Source organism: Atheta coriaria, unplaced genomic scaffold (assembly GCF_025399875.1).
Source record: "Atheta coriaria isolate IRGN ID8LTWV9N9 unplaced genomic scaffold, Caltech_Dcor_3.1 hic_scaffold_5_pilon, whole genome shotgun sequence".
NCBI lineage: Eukaryota > Metazoa > Arthropoda > Insecta > Coleoptera > Staphylinidae > Dalotia > Dalotia coriaria.
The window spans coordinates 2,341,654-2,362,009 of record NW_027045447.1 but is presented as its reverse complement, the minus strand read 5'-3'; the positions used below and the strand labels follow the sequence as shown (position 1 = coordinate 2,362,009).

Below are 20,356 nucleotides of genomic sequence, written 5' to 3'. Positions count from 1 at the left end.
CCGCAGACCTGTCCAGATTGAAATGAAAACTTGTTGCTCGCAGTGATTTCGAATCTTATTCAATCTTCTATTACCAGCACCGCAGCACACCACTATTACCTTTTCCCCCTTCAACCTTGCTCAATGCACCTATTGATGTGGCGGAGATGTGATGCGCCGCCATTGGACGCCGAGATGCAGGTGTTTCCATCGCGATGAATACCCGACTAGAGCAAAGTAACCAAATAGGGTGTTGGGCATTAAAGCAATAAAATGCTGAATTAATGCCCGATTCGCCCCGAACCCGTATACGAAAAAAGATACAAAACTGGTCGGAAAAATACTACACGACTGAGTAAAGTAAAGTGCAAGACACATGAAGAAACCCGTAACCGTTGCCTTTAATTAACATCGCCAGCGTCCAACAGATCATTAAATAATTAATTAATTGGATTTAATCTGCGTCGATTAAATGTAAAAATGCGTCGCACTCGATTCAATCCGTTAATCGCGGCGTGGCGCGCACATGTAACGAATTAAGCAATTGCCAATTATTATCGGAAACATTATTAGCTAGGCACCACACACTTATGCATTACTAATTAATATGTAAAGCCTAAAATGTGAGCAAAAAACGGCGAAAAGAAAAAGTTTCCATGCCTCGTTTCATCACTTTAAAATGTGTGCTTGCGTAACAAATTTATTTAATTAATTTTTAAGCGATTAATGTATTCTAGAAAAGAAATTTCATGTCGCAACACGCAGTCAACAAGAAATTTTTAGGTTTTAACCAGCCAGCAAGTACAAACAAGTCGATAATATAAAATAACATAACAACATGCAACAATACATCATCTGTGTGACGTATGATGCACGTTATAATAAAACCATAATATAAGAAAAAAACAGCGAACTATAGAGGGCAATTGAATTACGAGTACACATAAAAGAGGGGAAATTGCAGTGTGTGTTTCTTAGACACTTCCAAAATGACGTCTTTGTTGTCTCCTGCGATTCCTGCATGTCTATAGGTATAATCTACCAGCTGTTGATACAAGTGTACAAAATTCATACCATCAAAATAAAATTTTGAAAAAAATCAATAAATTTTCTTAAAAAATAAAATTTCAAGCGTAGAGAATACGTTTCTTCTTCTTTGAGCATGCGGGGCATCGACAGCGCAAGCATGAGCGCATAATCGTTCCACTTTCGACCGTATAAAGAAAGTTGTTGAATAGGGAAAGTGAATCGCACACATACACACAAACACACGAAGATGCCGCATGCGACCAACCAAACAACAATAACAACGCAAGACGCAGCAAAGCAGCAAGACGGCAAGGAAACTTTAATACACAGTGCCACACATTATCGCAGACAGTCAGAATAACTGTTCTAGCTGCGGACTGCCTGCGAAGACTGCTTTTCAAGAATGAAGAACGAAGCGCACACATACAGATACCTACACCTGAACGATGGACGAATGCACGAGCTGTAATTACGCCTAGGATGACTGGCGTACAACTTGTAAGTACACTCTATGTGTGTACGACTGGTAGCCATGCCACAACTAGCAACAGTAGCTAATGATAATAAATTAAATAACAAATGTAACCAACTAGTAACTAAGGCACACGCATATTTTCATTTTTTTCAATATGTTGTAATTTTTTCATTTAATAACACCTTATCAAATTAAATATGCATAAATACGTGACGTTGGGAGATAATAATGTTTGCCGACGAGTGGCGTGCGCGCGAAAATGCTCCTCGTAATTATAATCACTAATTAAAACGACACCTTTTCAGTATCATCGTTGTTATCGTTATAAATCCATCGAAATTGCGCGAAATTGAGCGCAGCGCACGAGATGCGTGACTAATTGTTTGATTACCACGAGATAAAAACAACCAAAAACTCATAAACTCATAAAAATGATAATACAGATAATATCGGGTATTAATCAAAAAAAAATCCAACTTGTTATGTTTTCTAGCTGTATTTAAAGCTTAAAAACAAAAAAATTCTCTATCTCGAAAAATAAAGCACGTCAACGCCCATTTGTTGGATAAACTTCTAATAACTGACAATTAATAACCTGGGACAAGTTGGCTCCAGCTATTCAAACATTCAAACACGGATTTTTAAGAGGTTTAAAGCTGAAAAGTATCGTATTACACGAGGTCGGTGCATGACACATGGGTCAAAATGACACCCCGGGATAATAAATACAAACGAGACACCAATTATACACCCTCGGAAATTTCCACATATAAGTAGGTACATATTTGACAATATTTCAGAGAAATATCAAGTGAATAATGAAATGTAAACACATTATATACACAGGTAGTATACTGCGCATGGTACAGGTCTCGAATTTGGAACGCGCGCACATCATTCGTTTCCGTATTCGATTATATTCACCATTGCCATATACACCAACACCAAAACACCACCGCCGCCGTATGGTGAAAGTCAATATTTGCAACTTCCTCCTTCGCACTTACTTAGTACCGAATCGAATTCGTTGCAATAAAAACTCAACGCAATTTAATTATTTAAAGTAAATTTTATTTTTTCTTACCTTTTAACAAATCCAAGGTCCAAGTCGTGGTCTTCGATTATGTGATTGCGGATCCAACAACAATCTACGAAAAAAAAACATAATGTAACTCATTACAAGTGAGCGAAACGAGATGCACACATTAAACATTCGCGCCGAGTGTAATTTAATGAATCGCGCGATTATGATTTAACGCGAATCCATTTGCGTTCGAAATAGAATTGCGATGCATTGTGAAGCGATGCATATACATGCACACGCGACGCCAGGAAATCGCTGATGATGATCATTCGGATTAGAGTCGGTTCGTTGCATAATCATCTCTAGGAGAAGGAGGAAAATATAAAAAATGCGCAGGTGATTGCTAGGTTGGTAATACCTTGAGTTTAGATGTTTAGAAGTTTATATTCCTGCCATAAATAATCTTTGCTTCTTTTTGCCTAATTAGTTGTTATTTAATAAATATTTAATATTTATTTATTGTTGGTTTAGGGCAATACGCAAGTGATAAAATTCATGCAAAAACTAAACGTTTCAAATAGAAATCGGCGAGATTTTCGTTAACAAATCCAAACGGCGTAACACGTACACGCTAAAATCAACAGGCGCTTGCGACATTAAATTACAAATAAATAGTTAATAGGTGTAAGTAAGCAGGTAAGTGCGGTAGCGTGTGCGCCGGTTTGGTTCAACGAACGCCGCGCGTTTCTCACTTTTATTTTCTACTTTTTTCGTCCTTTTCGTACCGCTTTCGTAATGTGTTTATTTATTGTAATTTTCGATAGAAAACCGCTATTAATTACCCATAATTTCAATGCAATTATTTAACGCCTCGAAGAGAGCCGATATTGCGACATGGGCGCTAATGAATGCGAATTTAGAGACACCACAAACAAACAGAAACAGAATTGCAACAGAGTGACAGACGGAAACTAGTCATGGCGGAGAAATTGCTAAAGAAAACTGCATTCAACTCGCAACAAAACAAAACGACTCAATAAGGCACATGGGTGTTGCTGAACGACTTCCGAGAAGCCAGCAGCCAACCTACAGAGCAGTAATTAAATGTTTAAACATCATAAAAGAAAAGTTTGTAATTTATAGCTTAGTACGACTCTGAGAAACGTAACAAAACTCTGCTGTGTGCATTCGCGCAGATGCATATAAGTCAGCGCAAGCACAATAAATCGTTTCATGAGTTTTACGAGCCGGGGCCAAATTTCACAATTTACTCGCCGACCTTTTAACAGCACAGCACTTGGGATCTACTCAAGTAGTCCGAGCCCAACTTCCGGTCCAACTTTCGATGCTCACAAGCGCTCACATCACATGTCTCAACGGTCGAAAAAACTCAAAACTCTATTTTCAACAAACGCACTACTCCTAATTGCCTATTAACATATTATGCAATTAACGTCGAGTTACACCTCAATCGTTGATAGACAGTTGAGTCACGACCTTTCCGCAGCGCTAATTACGTGCGCACCTCCAGATGCATTCAATTTCGCTTTTTTTTTTCTCTCTGTATGTGTAAATTCATGCGCACAAAGAGTGCAAGATGAACGTTGATTAAACGCACAATAACGTCGAGCAATACATAAAAATCAGCGCGGCGTATTAATGAAATAATGCGCGCTACATTTATGGCGCGCTTAAAAATGCAGCACTAATATGCAAATTCGTTGTTGCGCGAGCTGCACAACGTGCAACCATGACTAAGATGTTGTTCTTTGCAAAACGTTTTGCATTCAGGATTCGCCAATGAAGACGTTTCGCAATATGCCGCGCGCGCGCGCAAGACCGATTGTTAATTAATTACGGACTGCAATCGCATTAATTAACATATTACGAGCGTGTAAATAAGAACCAAGACGCCCACGTCGCGCGCGCTGGTAATGCATAATCGCAATCGCATCTAAACTTACATCTACAATTGTAGAAAATGTAAATTTACGAAACAAACAGAAACAAAAAATGTTTTAATAAAAAAATCGATTCGTGATCAAGCGGAAATAATTTATTGTCTGCGAAAGTTTTTATCAGGAACAAAGTAAAGTTCTTGCAATTAAAAGGAAGGCAAGAAGGAAAAAGGAAGTGCACCAGAGAGACTTATTGCTCGCCAGGTTATTATCAAAGCAAACAAGCGCGCACTAATGAGTTAAGCCAGCGTAAAAGCGGCGTAAAAGCGCCTTTTGCACCGAGTTAAAGTACGGCAATTCGTCTTTTTGCGAACGCAAACTGTCTACATCGAGACGTCGACGACACTCCGAGCACTAAAGGCTAATCAATGAAATGAATAGACTTTCTATACTTTTCCTCTGTGTCAGGTATTTTTCGCCAAAACAAGCACAAAAATCAACGCCGGTTGATTCACGCAATTATTCCTACCATAGAAAATTTATTTAGTTTCATATTTTGCAATTTAATCGCAATTTCCTCACGATACACACACTCATTTTCGTAAATTGTGAGAAATTTTCAATACAATCGCACAATGACGACAAGACGATGACTTTTCGTTTTGTTTCGCTTCTCATTCATGGTGGCAGACGAAGGCATTCACATTTTGGAAAGCGCGACGCGGGCATCAATCAGTCAATCGCGAGACTTTTCTATCGTTTCCGCCATCAGCGAGAAGACATTTATACACGAGCGTAAAATCGCCGAAAATCAAAAATGTACATCACAATCGCCAACCGCGCATGCCAATCATACCTATTCAAATAAAACGTATAATTAAATTGTGGGCGGATGAACACGCGTTAACTAAAAAAGATTAATTTTAATTCCAGCAATGATGAGCCAAAAGAGAAACACAAGATATTAAATATTTAATGATTTCTGCACGTTCGTGTAATACTCATGCACACATATACGCGATGCGTAATGGGAAAGTAACGTTTCTTTTCTTTTAGTACTTCTCGAAAAAATTAAATTAACTCCACGAGTAATATTATTAGTTTTGTGGTGCATTTAGTTAAACGTTATTAATATCGCACATCATTAAGTGCCTGGAATGTCCGAAGGCGAGCACTCGGCAAAACATTTCGAGCATTTAAATGTTAATACAATTTCTATTAAAAACACACACTCAAGAGAGGCGCAAACGTGGAAATTATTCGTGTTTACAACACACCTGACTATTTAACGCTCGTAAAATAAATGAAAACATAATATTTTAGAAGAAAAAGTGTAGAAATATAAATTTATAAAGAATAAAGAATAAAAAGCCGCATTGTTAGCGAAATTCTACTGAAATAAATGAATGCATTCAATGCATCCAAGCGCGCATGCAGCGAGAAACAAGTCAAGATATGGATAAAGTTAATTAGTTTGAAATAGAAAGTGCATTACACGCATGCGCAATGCTACAATTCGCAAAACATGTTCATACAGCATGTACAACACGAAACAAACAAAGAAACTTGTATTATCTTATTGTAAACAATAAAAAACGAATCTGCAAACATTTATCCAACAAGAAAACTTAATTAATAGTAATTTATAAGTTATATTGATGCCCTCATGAACCATATAAGTCCTAACCGCTATTTCTAAATTGCACGCACTCGTAAAACTTAATATTTAATCCAAACAAGAGTGCTCCTAAATTGCTTGATGTGATTTAAATTCAGCGCGTAGGTGCCGCACTGTCGTGCCCAAACTGTCTAATGGTTAATTGCCAATTTGGAGCGCTGCGTAGACTGCAAAATAACAATTCATTAACGTCCACAAAGACACGACACAAGACTTATGATGTGTGTTATGATGCATCCAAGAAGACGCATTACTCACCACTCCAATAATAATTAACATTTCGCCATGGCTCAAATAGTTCAAACGTTCAAAAAGAAATGAAGCAATTTATGTACTGACGTGCAATCAACCCGGAAAGTATAATTCATTTTGATTCGACTTGAATGAAAATCCTTGTTAATCCGTTTACGGACACGAGACTTCGTTTATCGCATACGACAAGTAAGTATTGTGCACGTGAGCAATCCAAAATAAACCTCGCACCGGCAAACCTTCAACATCATTTGCACCATTTGCGCACACGCGGAAGGAAACAAAAGTTTCGACACTGTTCGCGAAAAAAAACCACACACACGTAGTACCTTGCCATGGTTCATTGATATTTAAATACAAAACACACATGTGTGGGCAATACACATGCTCGCTTAAAACGTAAAAGTGCGGGAGGTCAACGATGACGTCGCCGCGTCCCATCTCGCATCGTCGTCCTGTCTCCTACGAGCTTTTCAAATCCGTCATATGTGTACAAGCAAAGAGAATAAAAAACAGCCGCACACACACTCACACAAGTATACAGCTTACAAACCATAAACTTGTATTGTTAAACGACGCATTTTGTTCGCGTTGTGTCGTCGATGTGTAGGTGTGTTGTATACGCACATGTGTCATATGTGTAGAGTACGGCGGAGAGAAGTGCATATAGTTGTATACTTGTACTTACAAACTGCGCCGCATGCATGTACGCAGCTTTCTGTCGTACGTGTGCGTGTAGAATAACATTGAAGTGGTCGTTGGCCTGCCGCCGGTTTATCGAGGACGCACGCACTCTACACCATCACATATTATTCACGCATACAGGCATAAGTTAATATTATAACGAGTGTCTTGTATAATCATCAAAAAACTAACAAAACATCATTTATTTTAATTACTGATTGTAACTAGCGCCATCTATCAAGCAATGGTACTCATAGAACCATTATTTACTGGGCTAAAACGCGAAAAATTGAAAAAAATATATTTTCTTGGTTAATAATACTTATTCATCTTATTATGAGCCCTTATAATAGCACACTATTATAACAATAACAAAATTTCAATTATTTTGTTCACTGGTTGCAACTAGCGCCATCTATCGAACAAAAGTTTGAAGAAAACAATTTTTACTAGTGTAAAATTTTTGGAAATTGAAAAATATGTAGTTTCTCACCTATTGCCCTTAATATGAGCATTTAATTTGTTACTTGCCAAATATTTCATCAAAAACAATATAACAATAACAAAATTTCATTTATTTTAATTACTGGTTACAACTAGAGCCATCTATCGAGCAATGGTTCTCAAAAAACAATTTTTATTGGTTTTAAAAATTGAAAAAAATATTTTCTGGATAAATAACACTTGCTGCTTATGTTAATTTGTCATTTGCCAAAGTTTTCATCGAAAACTATTAGCACATGCTGCTTTGTTTCGCGCGCTTGCTCTTTTTTCGCTTTTTAATCAGCCATTAATTTCGCTTTCTAAGTAAGCGGTTACGTTATGCACGCTGGCGACGCGTGTGCATGCGTGCGGAGCCACGCCAAAGTGCAATTGCAATAATATACCTACAACCACTCCATACAACTGCAACAACCAACAACACAACAAGTGTCGTGCGTTTTGTTTTCTGCCCGCTTTGCATCGCGCAAAAGAAACAGAAAAACGGCCGACGCGAAGCGAATAAAGTAAGTAATCATAAGTGCTCCCGCTCGTTACTCGTCGACCAACAATCGCGCTTATTATACTTGCACAAACACGCATATAGAGGGTGTCGTCATAAAAAACAATAATAACTTAATATCCACATTCAGCATCATCAGAAGCGACCATAAAAGAGATTTAATCACTTTTTTTCGTTTCTGTATGTGAGAATATAAATGTTTCTATGTATATAATGTAGAATAAGGAAAAAAGTGACGTGTGACGTGTATGTCGTCAAGTAAAAGTCGTCTTTTCAGTTTGCTATGTTGAGCGTGAAAACGAAACGCTTTTGTTTTACTTTCGTGCAACCGCTCTGCATGTGCGTGTACGTATCGTGAACAAATTACTCTGCATATTTCACTTTTCTTGCAATGTACGCTTCGGTTTTTCCTCGAGTGCTATCGCTGGTTTAGTCTACATGGGTAGTTAAATGAATTTTGCCTTGTAAAATTAATTTGATTGCGCATTTGTCGCCGGCGAATACAAAACACATAAAAAATTACAATTTACATATCTGACATTTTCAAGATAAGTTAATTTCTTCCACTTGAGTAAAATATAATTAAATAAAATAAAATTCAAGAAAGTTGTTGAAAGTTCCAAAGTGGCATGGAAAATTTTAAATTTTTTCAAGTTTAAGAAAGAAAGTTTTTTTGTGAGAGATATTAGCAAAAACTCGTAAATTTTTATTTAATTTCACGCATTGACTGACTTTTAAAGGTTTACGATTTTTGGTGTGAGTAAAACTAAAATAAAACACAATTTATGCATTGTTTCAAGTATCTTCTTCTTCATTTTTACGACCGACAACAATCCATGCACGTGTAAACAATGAAATTTAATTTCGTTAACAAGTTAACATGATTTAACGACGAGTTTCGTGAAAATATCAAATTGTCGATATTCAAAGCAAATAATTCCGACATCTCAATTTCATAGTAGGTACATGACGTCAGCAGACATAAAATAAACTAAAATCTCTTCTTTTGTATCGCGTGAAATCCAGCAGCGTTAATAAATCGGTTAAGTGGACTTAGCGTTTTTAAATCCGCCGATGTGAAAAACTTTCGATTTTCGAACACAACACAACACACACAAGTGCGATCCGGTTTTTTGTCGTAATTTATACTGTCTCACCTGACAGAGATTGCGTTTCACAAGCAGGCACGAGAGTTTCCTTTAATAATTTAATCCGGTAACTCTCGTAATTCTTAAATCTCGTCGCGGGCGCGCGCGCGTTTCGAGCAAAAGTTAAAATTCATAACCCGGGCTGGAAAAATCCTTGGCGCGGCATGGCACGTCTAATATGACGATTCGTAAGCAAATTGGATGCAAAGCCGATTCGAAATCCAGCTGGCGGTATAAATTACCAAACACTGCTTCCAGCATTGAGCCCCGCGAGTCGTAAGACAACAAAATCGACGAAATTACTCTTAGGTGTCTAGCCAAAGTCTAGTTGCAGACAAATTATTATTTCAACAAACTTCCGCATTCCGTACATACATGCAAACACGTTCTATACTAGCAAATTAGTAAATTTTCAATTAATGATGAAAATATGCGAAGTTGAAAAATTGCCAAAACAAAAAAAAATTAAATTTTCCATCGATAGTTCAATTGCGAATATCTCGTAAGCTAAAAGCGATAGGGACCAACGAGTCAAAGAATATGAAAGTTTGAAAAATTCTTTATATGACAAAATAATAAGGTATATAAATTTCATGGGGTAAAAGTTCAGAAATAATGAATAAAAGTGCTACAATTACTCAATTTATTTACTTTTTCCTTTCTTTTTGCGAATATTTCGGTTACTAAAAGCGATAGAGAGGAACGGATTAGAGATTCTTAATCTACGTCAAATTCTCCATAAAACAAGATAATAAAATCATAAAAATTTGAGAGAGACAGGGAAGAAAAATGGGCAAAATAAAAGTCACCAGTGCATTCAATCACGTACGGTGCACCGAATGAAAGTCACCGCGGTATTGGCCCTCCTACGGTGCCTTGAATAAAAGTCATCCGTATATTTTTCAACTGGAATCATAACGAAAAGATGAAACTAATATAACAACAAATATACAATTAACAACACAAAAAGTCTATTGATGTTGGGAATTTAATTTTGAAGCAAAAAATAAGTTATTTATTATAAAGAAAAATGCTGGCAAATTGTAAATTGTAAAATGCATGACACAACAATTTTGAAGCGTGCAAAGCAACATCTAAAAATAGCTGTGAAGCACAGTAAAAATGTGACATTTCTACGCAGTTAGCGTAATTAAATAATGGCAAACGATTAACATCGCGCAATCTGACGATGCATTTGTTCCAACGACAACGACGACGCCACAACGCTAAAAAGGTTATCTGAAAACACTCAGAGTTGTTTTCAAAAACAACTCACATTTCTCGCGTGAGAGGCGACCGGAGAGATCATGAGTGTACGCACGAAAATCATGTGATAACATATTTTATAATTAGACAGGCTCGAGACTTTTGACTCGGGTCGTAGTCATTTTATCGCCGGAGTCACACAAATCACAAATCATTCAAATTAAAATTAGCGCATTGCACATTTACAAAATGTATGGTTAATTTCCAATGCGAAACAAGCAAATATATTCACCACTAATTGCAGTCGTTTGTAAGCCCATTGTTTAGATGCTTAATCTTGGTAAACGAGAAAATATTAATTATTGTTTAAGGATGTGCAATGAGCAAGCCAACCAGGCATCATCAACGCGGCTGCGGAAAAGAATGAATGAAATGCGCGTGAGCCATGAGAGGTACGTGAATAAATGAATAATACCACTAGTCGTGCCGCGCCGTTTCGTTTCCAAGGTGTATAATTAAAGTGGGACGCAACGAATGAAAGTAAAATTTATTTACCTCTGAATAATTCCGCAGCGAAAAAAAAACATCAACAATTTTTGTTTCAAATTAATTTCTGTTTTCATCTACAACTCAAATTGAATTTAAAACTCATAATCAGTAAATAATTATATTTTGAAAAGAAAAGAAAGGTATAATTCTATATTTGTGTTGGTGATGAGCGTGAAAGCAAGTTACGTCATCATCATCGACGTCGACGAAAGTCTGCATATGTTTTATTCTTGATTTTTTCGCTTAGCGACACATTTCATCCTTCGCGCCGTTCGTTGACGTCGCGCGCTCGCTCATTACCTGTGTTACCTTGCTGATGGCAAATAGAGATCGTCGTAAATTTCAAAACCGCACCAAAAATCCAATATAGAAAGTCACAAACTTAACCTAGCTCAAGATTAAATTTATTCTCTATGCAAATTCGGTTTCTAAGCACCGGAAATGTGCAAATCTCAATGACACGTAATGACATCTCTTACAAGACAATTTAATTAGCTAAATATACTGTAATTTTACGTGCGCCAGCAATAAATCGATTTAATTGCATTAAAAAAATACACAAAAGTAAACAAAACAAACACAAATAATTTAACCTTGTGCAAATATATAATTTGAATCATGCGCAGGTTAAAACTAGCACGAAGCTGACAAACTTTACCTAGAAGAGAATAATCATAAGTCACCCACAGATATACGTATGTATAACTTTATGAGCAATTCCAGTAAATTTACTGCACAGTTGCAATTGCAGTTTCAATTACAGTTGCAACAAAGTAGGAATGAAAACAGAAACTTTACGATACGTACACGACTATTGCGCATGCGCATCGGCATAAAACCTCGCGTCTTAAAATTATACAAATTGCTTACAGGCCTTAGCGAGCTACCGCACTTAAGTAACTTAAATACCAATCGTCCGTTTGTGAACAAACACACAACGGCGCAAAAATTCAAAAATCATAAATAAATATTGTCAGCCTCGGAAACCGCAGTCAGACCGCTGAAATGCGTAGAATATGTGTATGTATTTGTTAAAGCACTGAACTGCAATCAATGCAGGTACTTGTGCGACGGTAGCGCACCGAGTATTTATAGTTTATAGTAGCCGGCATGCACGTGACGCGTGATGTATCTTTACTTAGTCCGGCGAGTGCGTAGGTAAATTATGAATGAACGCTGAGTTCAGAGCCAGACAGACACACACAGTGGGTGCAAAGAACGGGGACGGCAAATAATTGCGCGCATTCGCTTTGTCTCCGATACAGAATGGGTCATTTTTACGCGCATGACTAACCTGTTGTTTTAATATAGTGCTACCACCCAAGCTGCTCAAGTCAGTCGCGCATGCGCCGTACACAAATGGGCGGAGCAAATCAGCATATATTTCATTTTTTCATGTGTTATTCCACTTTTAGTTTGTTATTTTCGTAAAATATGGATAACCTCGTGGTCCCACAGGCGATAAATACATACGGTCGCCCTGGAAGCTAATATAACAACATTTTCATGAATTCATCGTTATACACATATTCTTATCACATCAACCGATAACTATATTTAGAATATACTTCAAATTCTCCCACAGGAATCCTTACAAACTCGAAAAAAATTAAAAGATAACATCAACATCGTGGATGCTGAACTATCAACAAGCTCAAATATTTTCTATCAACTCTATAAATCAATATTTACCAAAGTCATCGGTGATAAGCGGGGATTTTTTCGAAAATCGAATAAATAATAAATTTTCATCATATCGTGTCACAGTTTGCCGTATTTACGAAGCGCGCACGCTGCGATAAAGGTCAGTTTTGAAATCGTTATCGCCATGTTTGTATAATTCATTTCTTGCGCTCAACTTCGACATCAACATGGAACATTCGGTTTACGAATAATTATGAATTATGAATTTATTAATGATGTTTACGAGCTTACACTCCACATCAAGTATTCCAGTACATTCCTACAACCAATCAACTTGAAATTATTAAGAAAAAAAAACTTGCCTAGCAATTTATCGCGTTATAATATTGCTAATAATCGTAATGTCATAGAGTTATCTATATTGCTCGACGATACATCAGATCATTCAATAGAACTATCTATCAATAGATTTTTTGTTACATAAACACGATACTTTGCAATTCAACTGATAAGTCACTACACACTTGTAATTTATAATTAAGATAATCATAGATAGGTGAATAGTCCAATCAATTGTTATCTGTTATTAAAAATTTCACGAAAATACATTCAATAAAAATAGCCGTCTGAGAATTGGGTGATTATAGATTAAATTACTACCGATTAATCAGCCGGAATCCACTCGAACTGTAAAATCAAAATTTTCCAAACATTACCACGTTGATATCAAAACGCTGATAAATTTCACGATAAATTACAACTTATTCCAAGAAATCTAAAATCTCGCTACTGCAGTGCAGTGTAATTTGCACAAATATTTACATACAGTATGTTTAAAGTAAAATTTATAAAATTCATAAAATTTTCTTAAATGTAAATTAATGCCTTTATTATTTCTAGTGTGGTATCAAGTTGTGAATAATGTGTATATGTAATATTATGCTCCTTAAAGATATAATATGACCGCATCGGAGCTGAAGTTTTCTGCCTTCGTGTGAGTGCGTTGTGCATGCGCACGAACTCGATATCAACGTTTATCAGCGATACTCGGGTGCGCGCTGAGCGCGTATCGCACTAGTGTGTGTATTAAATGAACATAAGTCGCTTTGCATTATCTTATAATATGCATGTCGGTTGTCGCTGGCCGCGCGCGCTCGCCGCTTGTTACTTGTTACCGAGCTGCGGATCATGCGAGCAGCGCGGCGCGACGCCATCGCTGCCAAAGGGGGCATTGCCCGATAATAAACGGTAACGGGCCTTTCGCCTTTTTACGAGATAAGAGCAACAGTTTTCATAAATCCTGTTGGCTCCCCAGCAGGGTAAAAACACTCTCCCATTGGTGGATATTCTTTAGGGGAGGCTTGAATGAAGAAATATATTCATTGGGCGTCGCGACGCTCGATAATAGTCATGCGCATTATGAGAAAAACATGGAGTATGTTTAAATGTTATAATATTATACTCTGATCTATATCTATGTCTATATCTACATCATTACCGGTTGACTTCTTTCTTTCTATAGAGTTGCCCGTTGCCCGAGAAAAGCAAAGCAAAAGAAGGCACTAGTGCCCGTTGCGGTTCTTCGCCGCCAGCGCACGGGAATCGTGTGGGTCGCTGCGATCCGACTAACGGAACGACCGTTGTTTTTACCTTTTCTTTTACGCGCACCTACCGGCGCGATGCAACTACAACCGATGCTTTTCCAACTCTGAGGAATCGCAAGTGCGCGACGATGTTATGTAAGAGGACGCGCCCAGAGTATCATCACCAGACACATACAGACACACTAAATGCGTAAGTGAGGACGCAGAGGTGAAGTGAAAATGGTGGATGAGCGTGAGTCAAACAGGAAGTTTTGTAACGGAGTAATGCACTAATGCACAAGTGCAGCAAACCAAGCAAAAGGGCCACAAAAACAATCATTTACTACCGAGTGTTTCCATAAAACATAAAAACAGAAAAAATAAACACAAACCAAAAAAGACTAAAAAATAAAAATAAAATACTTGGCTAAATTTTTACAAGAATTTTTGACCTATTGAAACACTCGGTATATAAATCATAAACACCACGAATTGTGCATCCATCCATTAGTAATGAAACCAACACGAGAGCAAAAAAATAAATAACAACCAGCCTAGATAGATAAAAACAGGAAGAGGCCGCGAGTATCATTTATAATAACAGTGCGCACGCGGTGATCCAAACGTAAGAACGGTAGGAAGTTAATTAATTAAACTTTTAATTATACCATTCACGTAATCAGTAGATACCAACCAACGTGCACGACAGCCAGCGAGATAAATCACTCACGGCGAGCGGGCAAAACAACTCCATAGTTCTCAGCTTTTTTTTTTATTTTCAAAAACTAAAAATGTCTACAATTACAACCAACAACAATGCACTTTGCACTCAGAAATATGTTTTTCATATATAAAATTTATGTGAAATAAAAGCCGGCGTGATTTACGAGCACATCGCATCCATTGGTGAACGTTTCGTCGCGCATCGAAAACTCCAATATGTGAGAGAGGTTCCGTGAGGTGAGAGAGGTGCCCGAGACCCATTAGGAACTTATTTATGTAATAAGTAATAATAATGAGTGTTTTATGGATTCGATAATAAATCGTTTGTTCCTTGGTCATGCCATTACCATCACATTCACAATCCACATGTATTACAACGATATTTAATAAATATTCAATTTTTTTTTCGAAATTTTTGCTAAAATTTCCTTTCCTACAAATCGTGCGGATATATTTATTTATATTTTACCATGCGCACGTTTTATCGCAACTTCGTGTAAGTCACGTTGTAGTTTCCAAACGTAGATAAATATTAATTTCAAATTTCATGCCAACCCAAGTCGGCGATATTTTTCCACACTTTTTTACCGGAGTTTATAGCTTCGCCTGAGTCATCTAATCGAATTACAATTATTATTTCACCAACGCGCAAACGCCCAACACACACTTATGTACTCGTATATAATATATTTCCTTGCAGCGCTAAAAAGTTTAACTGACCAGCAGCCAGCGAACCATTCGAGCAGTGATTTGTTTTTATCGCTCAAGCTCAATGCTTTGCTGCGCAAGCAATGTACACTACACGCGTTCGGTGTGTGTTTGCAGTTTTTCCCAATCATAACGAACCGCGATTGCGAACCAAACGGTAACGTAATACGTTTTCCTATTAATTTCTGCTTGATCAATGATGCGTGGCATGCCCACTTTCTATCGCGTATCTTGAACGCGCCAAGCAGACAAAAAACAACGCACAAGTACGAAATTCATACGAAAACCACTCTGTTTGATATTAGATCCATATTTGTACAAATTGATAAAAAATATATTTTTGGTAAAAACTATTTTTTTACAACTAAGGATGTTTCTAAACAGACAAAACATTCAAACCACGCCAAACATAATTTATCGAAGGATGAACATCAGAATTTCAATCTTTACCCAAACCACCACACATGCCCGATGCACAATGCACATGCATGTTTATTATTATTATATTAGCGTCGCCGTCGTGGGATTCGTATGCGCAGAGAGACGGCCATCAAAACATCAATCGATTTTCTTCTGTTAGTACAACGTGCACGCACTCGGTACGCAAAAAGCACGTCAACACAATCAATAAACATTCAGCATACGTGTTGAACACGACTCTTCCGTCATCGATGTTATGATGATTATTAATTTAACATCAACGGATAGAAACATGGCAGCGGACGAAGCAAAAAATACGCAAACCAAAGTTAATTTCGACGTAAATCGGCTGCCTTATAAGGGATGATTGATTGGTAGAACTTGTTCTCGTTTCGTGCGCAGATTTTAACCCTCAGAGTAAAAATAAAAACAACCATAATTTTAAGCGTTCGCTCGTAAAAGAAAAAAATAACAAAATCAACGAGCGTCCTCACCACGTAGAGACGTAGAGATTGGAACCCCCTCGAGGGCGATCCGAGTTCGAAATAATTCTGACCTGCCCGAACCTTCCGCTGTGCGCATATAAACGACCCACTCACAAACAAAGCCCCATGGCAGAGAGAAGAGGTAAATCTGTGGTAAATATTCCGCTCGCTCGTGCAAAGGGAACCAGGCACCAGAAAAAAAAAGAAATCCGAGCCCTCCGAAAGGCGAGATGTTAAAAAAGATAAATTTTAGCCCCTTGTCAAGAAAAACTCGCCCAACAAAACCCAATTTGTTCCGTCCTTCTCGGGCACCAAGCCCGAAAAATGCTTTCGACGTGGGCCTCGGAATCACGGTCGCCCCAAGTCGCGCGCTTATCTCTATCTGACTTGAAAGTCTCGCTGGTCGCGCTGCGCGCGCGCGTACGGTTCAAGGGTTCCCCACGTCGCCAGCGCAAGCAGTTACTGAGCCACAAGTGTTCACAGTCCACCAACTCAAACACTCCTAGCGCAACATATAGAATCCATCGACAGTCGGCGACTGGTCGCATGCGCTCGTAAATTGTAGCGTCCCTAAAGTAGAAAGATTTAAGCGAATGTAAGTATACTACGCGTCGGCGACGTGGTGCTAATGTGCCTCATGTTTGGCTAGCAGAGAAGATGATAAAGAGTCGCCTCAAAGATGCACTTTGAACGCACACACACACGCATACAAACACAAACGCATCGAGGGTTATAGCTGAGCTAGTCTCCCGAGAAGTGAAAAAATCAATACATAATGGTCATAACAACCGCCCGGAGATAAATGCGTGAAATATCGCTCGCAGCGCTCAAATTGCGGGCTTAATTTCTGAATAAATAACGTGTGAGTGTGTGACTGCTGACGAACTGACAAACAGATTACAAACAAAAAACACACCATGGACCCATATTAAAATTTCATATCTAACGCCGCAGCGCATGATTATTTATGAATCTCTTCATAAATATTTTAATAGGACGACGTTTTCCGTCTTGCGAGGCGCGTACTGTACTTATTTCACGTTTTACGATTAGATAAGACGTAGTGTACGGTTGTTTTGTTTGCGCTTGTAAATTTTATTGAAAGCAACTAAAGCGACCCCTATTTTTGTTCGCGTCCACGGCCTGAAAATAAATAGTCATAGTTGGTAATATAGATAATAAATAATCACAAGCGCTCATTATGCGTTGGCCAGTGTAGCGGGCGATATTGAGTTACAAAAATAAATTGACAAACAACTTCCTTAAATAGCCCACTTAATGTCTACACACACAAAGCCATATGCAGTAATAATGTTGATTTCGTTTAATGTTTAATCACTGTTGACTCGACACACACGCCGCAATCGCTTCGTAGAAAGTCTTTTATTCGGCAAAACCGTCGATAGATTACTAATAAATTTCATAACGTCGAAAACTTGCACGCACAAACTATCATACGATATGTAAATATACAATCGCAAACGACAATTTAATTAATTATGCATTAAATATTGATTTGAATCAAAACGAAAATGAAATTGAATGTGTTTCCAGTCTTTTTATTTAAGTTAAGTAGCAGTCTTGTTGGCTATGCGCAATGCATTATACGCGTACTCGTAAATTCACTTTCACTCGTGTTCGACGCGTAATTTCTATCACTTGAAACACCTAGTGCACACACACCGGCAGGCAGCAAATTGCAATTATTCGAGCCAAACAAACACAGTTACCAAACAAGCTCGAGGTGTTTTCATGAATGTTTAATGCCGTTGTTATACAATTGCCGGCGAAATCGCGCGCCAAATAATAATATCGTAAATTGAAACTTATACTTTTGCTAGATATCAAAAAGGTTGAAATAAAAAAAATCCATAAAAATCATTCATATAAACAGAAAAATACAAACTTTCATTACAATTTACTTTCAACTATCGCAATTTTTATCGTAGGTAATGATTTACCGTGGGTAAATGTCAAACATTTGAAGAAGTTTATTTCCAAAATAATATTCAAATGTCACCGAAAATTACAATGGAATCATATTTCAAAGCATCTAATGTCATAATATGAATGCCAATTTCACAATAAATTAAACAATCAGTTAATTCAACTCGATGCGGTGGAAAAATACGCGTTGGGGAAATATTCTTAATTACATTTAATTGCATTTTAATGAAACACAAAGAAATGTAATAAGGAAGTTTAATTAAGATGAACACATGTTTATGCCGTCGTCGTTTAATCTTATTAAACGGTGGTAAATTTCAAGATGAGATAATTTACCTAAGTGCTCAAGAGAGGAAAACCGAAACAAGTTGTCGCTCGACCTTTGGCATTATTAAATTTTATAAACACATAATTACTAATTACTGGTTGTAATTACCGCTAAGATGTGGGAAAGCGAAATTCAATTTCCTATGCAATGCAATGCAATGAGTTGCCATACAAGTACCGAACATAGAAAAATACTCAACACATACAAAAAACACTTGTCTCGAATGGTTGATCATCTGTACAATATCAATTTATGATTAAACGTTGATATGACAATTCATATGCCTGTCCCTCATAGGAAACGCGCTTGAAAACACACCGCTCGCGCGCGCGCTCGCACACAATGGAAATAATAGTGTTCGGCGCACACAACACACGAAAACGAAAAAAAAAAAGCAAAACAACGCGACCGGCAACACAAACCGGCGCGAGCGCAATTTAAAGGCCAAGGTTGTGCCCGCATCGAAACGCGCTACTGGTCTACTAGACGCGCTCTAATGCTAATAATAATAGCGCGAGCCGCGTTATTATCCTATCCTCTCGTGCATTATCCTGCACATCATCACTCCGAACGCCCGAAACACAAACAACGCAAAAAACAAGCAGCAAAGAGCAAAAAATACGAAATTACTTGAGAGTAACACATAAATGTTTAATTTTTTCCATCCACACAGTTAAAATAACTACAAATATTAATTTTAAACCTTTACGAGCTTGCGAATTGCAAACAAGAATTCAAAGAAAAGAAAATGCAATAAAATTTCGTGAATAAAAACTTGAATATTACTTGAATACTATGCAAATATAACAATAAAATAAATATTAATATCGCACCAGCATATGCTCATATATGAATTATTAATTAACAATCAAAATGTTTAACTTTGTTGTGTCGGCGCATGGTTTATTCTGTTTCGACAAGATCATACATTTATTGTGTACTTTTCTCGTGCTTCAATTCAATTTTGACAGAATGACAGCGCAGAAAATACTCCAATATCAATGTTGCTGATGGTTTTATTCAATTGCTCATCGATTGACGCACTTTCGACTAAATTAGCGAATAACGATAAGACGTCAATTTACTGAACCGCAAAATGTGAGTGAGTGAACTTCGATTTGTCCATTACGACATTCCACAGATCGAAATATAATTTTCCACAGAAACAGAAGTGAACACTTGTATGTTATTTTCATACAATTTCATTTTTTTCTTCATGTACGTTACATTAAATGATATAATTATGGTATTTGGCGGGTAAACACGATAAAAAAATGCTCAACTGGCAGCAAAACGAGTGCGCCGATAACACACATGGCTGTGCGTCACGTTTTTACGCTTTTCGCGTCGGTTTATCGCCGCTAATCATTATTTGTTATTCAATTTTTTTTATCTGCTTCATATAGTCAATCGGCGGGCGAGCGTCGTGTTTGTTTTCGGATTAATATCCGCGTTGCAGCATCTGTGCGGTCACGTTATCTCCTACTATCAAAAGCGCTTACATATATTATTAGGAACTTAATTGAAAAACAACTTGTAAAAAAACAACAACATTCACATGTTTTAACGCAGACCGTGAATGAAGCAAGTTTC

General features: G+C 37.4%; 1 long non-coding RNA gene across 2 annotated transcripts; it reads left to right on the top strand.

Annotated features, from left to right (window-relative positions):
* Positions 1–13,690: 13,690 nt before the first annotated feature.
* Positions 13,691–15,266, top strand: LOC135792011 (uncharacterized). Of its 2 annotated transcripts, XR_010548184.1 has the most exons (3): positions 13,691–14,004; positions 14,092–14,777; positions 14,836–15,266. It is a non-coding gene; the product is annotated as an uncharacterized lncRNA (long non-coding RNA). The 2 variants fall into 2 exon arrangements; XR_010548183.1 differs by having other exon boundaries at positions 14,092–15,266.
* The last annotated feature ends 5,090 nt before the right edge of the window (positions 15,267–20,356 follow it).